Genomic DNA, 5,086 nt, shown 5'->3' on the forward strand with positions numbered 1-5,086 from the left:
GAACAAGCAGGAATATGGTTTTGAGGCAGACGAGCCACAAACCGGCCTTCTCCTGAGCCTGTGAAATGCTTCAACCATTCAAGTATAGCATCCTTAACTTTAACTCTATCTTTCCAAGTTGACCATATTCCCTGAGCAATTAAATTCTGTCACCATGTCTCACTCTGGTTAGTTCTGCTAGAGTTTTCACACTGCTTCATGGTTTTTGGCTTTTCCCTTCAGATTTAAAATTCTCCATATATTCCTAATACCTTTCATTGAAAACTGCCTATAAAATCCTCGTTATTGGATTTATCAGGAGACCGGTCCCATTCCAACTTAAGTGGAGCCCATTCTAAATGTTTAACTTTTTCCAGTATTGGTGCCTGTAGCTCAAAAATCGAAATTCCTGTCTGACAGCACTGTTTGAGCCACACATTAACTCTTTCTGATCTTGTTTCCCCATGCCAATTTGCTTATGGTAGTACTCCAGAAGACAACACCATTGAAGTTCTGCTTACAGATTTAGACCCTAATCCCTCAAGTCTCTCAGTGGACTTTTTATCTCTTGTTATACCTATGATCTCTGTATTCTACGTGCAGCTCCAAGTTCTTCTATAACCGCAGGAGAATATCCATAAACCTGAAACCAGGCAAGTAACACAACCATCCCCTACATGGTGACAACAAACTGTATTTATCTTCTTGACTATCCTGTTACTTACCACTACTAAGTGCTTTTCACCTCCCCCATTGCAATTGAATGGTCTCCTATACTGTGGTACTTCAGTCAATATGCTCACATCCCCTTTGGACTTTACCTTCTGATTCAGCAAGAAGCTCATAGCTGTTGGACCTGCCTGGTACCTAGTTGCACCCTCCTGCATCTGGCCACTAACTAGACCCAAACTACTGCTTAACTTGCGGGGTATGATTGCCTTCTGCTTGCAGTTTAAGGAGACTTGGCAAGTTGCTTTCTGTATTTCGGTACACGTTGCTATAACTCTGCTTTGGTGTTAAGGGGAATGAATGTTTTGGTTGATGGATATGGTGCTGATCATGCCAGACTCTATTCTGAAAGGTGTTGAGTTTCTTGAGGGTTACTGGAGCCATGAATCTTTCAGTCAGATGTGTTCTTTGTACTCCTAGTCTCTGCTCTCAGGACGCAGAAAATTGAATACTTTGCTCTGATTCTTGGCAGTTACTGTTCTTTATTTTTCACTTTTTTTCTTTTTATCTGGATTCAGCAGTTGCACATGGCCACTGCTTTTCAGGTTAGCAGTACACAAGGTGTACTGAAGACTTGACAAGTTCAGATGTCAGACAGTTAGTTCTGTCACAAATTGTTGTTTCTATTTATCTCTATTACCAGACATTTTATCTGGGAGTCAGCACAGCTGATCTTCCACAAATTCCTGAGGACAGTATCCAGTTGGCGAGTCAACAAGCCCCGGTTTGAGATTTTAGTAGAGGTCTCACTCCCTATGACTAGCGAACAACAGTTCGCCATAAAATGTGTTGGTGGATTTGTCACAATGGTGCAGTGATTCCAGCACAATCCCAGTGAGTACAAGTTGAAAGGTGAGGGGTTTTGGAGACTGTGTTGCTTTCCTGTATTCAGATCATAGTTGACATCAAACCACGTGCACATGTATGTGGTCTCTTGCCCAACCGACAGGTACAATCTACCTGAAGTGGTAACCACCTACATGTTTTTGTTACCTTTAAAATGTGACTACTTAATGGCTTTCTCGGCCACTGTTTCTTCTAACGCCTCTGTAAACCTGTGCTCTTGCAAAACTCTGCTGACTGTGTGATGATTATATCCTATCGTTTTACCCATTGTCTTTGTGCTCATCGTAACCTTGACCCTAACTCTCCAATTTTAAATTCTTGCCTTTGCACTTAAATCCCTATATATTCTTGCTTTCCTCATCCTTTTAACCTCCTCCAGCCCCATAACAGTCACAGATGTGGAAGCATACAAACACAAGTAGGCTATTTGATCTGTTGAACCTGTGCTGACCTTGTACTGTACCAAGATGATTAAAGATAACCTTTAATGACGTTGCCTAACAAAGATGTGCCATTTCAGTTTGGATACTTTCAATTTATACAACTTCAGTTGATTTCTCTTGGGTTGAAAGTTCCAAAATTTCAGTATCTGCTCTGAAAAGTTTCGAGGATAAAATTAGAGTCAGATCGTTTAAGAATTGGGATAGTGTCCCCTTGTTCTAGAAATCCACATCAAAGCAATTGACTTCTCTCCAATTAACCTGTGCAATCCTTTAATCACCTTAAAGTCAAATTAGAAAATCCTTTAATTGAGAGAATACACCTCTAATGTATTCAATCGTCTCATAACCTTTTTAACCACAGTAGAATGTTAACAAATCTGCACTGCTGTACACCCCACCTCTCTCTCTTTCTGCTCCCCCCCCCCCCCCCCCCCCCCCACCCCCAAACCAAAAGTCAGTCTTCTGCCTGAAGTCCAGAATTAGTGGTGTGTAACTAGGGCTCTACACATCTGTAAAAGATCAACCTCACTGTTGTCGTCTAGTCTTTTTTAAATAAAAGCCGACACTCCATTAGCCACTTTTATTTTTGTACCTTTGGGCTAGTTTTCAGTGAGTTCTGTAAATGGACCTCTATATTCTGACATCAGCATGAATCAGCCACTGATCGATCTTGATATCCATCCAATAGCTCTTGAAATTACCTTTCAAACAGTACAAAATTATACCACATATCCAACCTGTTAACTCCAATTGCTCTGATTACTCCAAAGTGTGCAAAATAATTATTGACAGGGATCCATCTGGTTGTTCGTTAGCTCGCCAAGCAGGTTGTTCTGTGGTGCGCAGACATTTCATTACCATTCTAGGCAACATCATCAGTGCGACCTCTAATCGAAGCATTGGTGTTCTGCTCAGTTCCAAATTTTCACTAAGACTTTAAAAAAAGAACCATTGTACACCGCCTCTAGTGTCCAGTTCTTTTGATAGTTTACTGATGTAGTCAGATCCTCCTCTTGTGAACAGAAAGAACGAGTAAGGGTGAATCTACTTTAAATGGTAACTTGCTCCCCAGCCTCAAGAAGGGTAGTTCTTGAAGGTGATCTCCCAGATCATTCTGGTTCCTCTTCTGGGGCTCCCTTCAGCATTGTCCTGCCCACCACCCTACCTCCAGGAGAGCTTAAAACTGTTGAACCCTAGCATAAGCACATCTCAGCCTATTGTTAGGGTGACAATGCAGCCTGAAGTCCACTTCTGTCAGCAAACCATTTCATTAAGGCTTCTTTATCTACACAGCTTACTCTACCATCTTTACCAATTGCCATGTGGCAGGTTATTTTTTTAAAAATGATTCAGACAATAATTCAGTGAATAAAAACAAAGTTCCTGGAAAAGTTCAGCAGGTCTAGCAGCATCTGTGAAGAAAAAAAATCAGACTTAACGTTTCGGGTCCAGTGACCCTTCCTCAGTTCTGCGGACCCAAAACATTAACTCTGATTTTTTTTTTTCTTTACAGATGCTGGTAGACCTGCTGAGCTTTTCCAGGAACTTTGTTTTTGTTCTTGATTTACAGCATCCAAAGTTCTTTTGGTTTTTAGTAATTCAGCGAATGCTCTGTTCAGAGTCAGAATGCCTTTGAGGTTTTTAAAAGCTACTAAACCTTTTTCTCAGTGACAACCGATAGCGTTTATTTTGTACATGATCAATAATTTATTTTAGCCAATAAAAACTGTAGCATTATGGATAAATCCCAGTGCTTTAAAATGAATTTTAAAAAAACTGCAGATGCTGGAAATCCGAAATGAAATAGAAATTGCTGGAAAACCTCAGCAGGTCTGGCAGCATCTGTGGAGAGAAATCAGAGTTAACTGTTCTGAAGAAGGATCAATGGACCCATAATGTTGACTCTGATTTCTCTCCACAGCTGCTGCCAAACCTGCTGAGATTCTCTGAAATGAACATCTTGGCCCCATGGTGTATTGTAGTCTATTTTTGCAGCAGCTCTGAATAACTGTAAAATAAGATTTCAAGTACTCCTGCACTTAAAGGGCAACTTAACTGCTCTGCTTCCCTTCACGTTTTATCAAAGACCCTGCTTGGTAATTGAAAAGGATGTAGTTTTAATTTGTTTATGCTTTGGCTACAAAGATATCATGAGTCGCGTCATCTGTGCAGTGTTATGGTTGCAAATGCAGATACCAGGAAGCTACCCAACAATACCAGTGACTATATTGGAACCAAATTCAAAGTATTGTTGTGCATCTTTAAACTCTCCTTTTTAACTTCTAACCTAATTCTGTGCTTAATTCGCTCTTTATTTCTTTATGAAGATTCTTGAGATGCAATTGCATCCCCAATCTCATAAAATTGTCATCACCAACATAAATTCCTACATTTCTGTATCTTTCCAACTGATTTTCTCCTGTCCTGTCTACAGATCATTGAAATACAGCAGTTTGACGTGACATAACGTTGATATGTTCTTGCACAAAATTTCTGTCAATTTCTACGCTATTTACTTTGAAGCAGTATTTTTGATCATCTTTGGTAAAACACCAGGCAATGTTCCTTTTCTTATGTTATATTAACTGACACTGTCCCAAAAACCCTTGTGCGTAATAAAGCCATGCAATGTATCCATAAGCCATGGTGAATAGAAAGTACTAGGTTCATTCACAGGTCTATGCTCAGTTAACTGATTCCTTCCAGACCTACTGATGTTTAAATTCTGTAACCTTTGTAGGCCAATACTTGTCAGATTTTCTCATTCCTAATGAATCAAAGCACCTGCATAGTTGTCAGTGGAGGGTGTGGGACTCTGATATTATACAGTCCACATCTGAATAGCTAACCTGTTTTCACTCACTATGTAGATGTCTCTCAACGCTAATATGATTTGGGTGAAGTACAGAAAAGTAAATACTTTTTGTGTAGAATCTGTCATGAAAATGTTTACACTTCTAAGAAGAGTAAACAGTCAGAATGAGGAGGGAGATAGTAGGAACTGCAGATGCTGGAAAATCTGAGATAACAAGGTGTACAGCTGGATGAACACAGCAGGCCGAGCAGGAAGGCTGACGTTTCGGGCCTAG

This window comes from Rhincodon typus, chromosome 29, assembly GCF_021869965.1.
Source record: "Rhincodon typus isolate 14 chromosome 29, sRhiTyp1.1, whole genome shotgun sequence".
NCBI lineage: Eukaryota > Metazoa > Chordata > Chondrichthyes > Orectolobiformes > Rhincodontidae > Rhincodon > Rhincodon typus.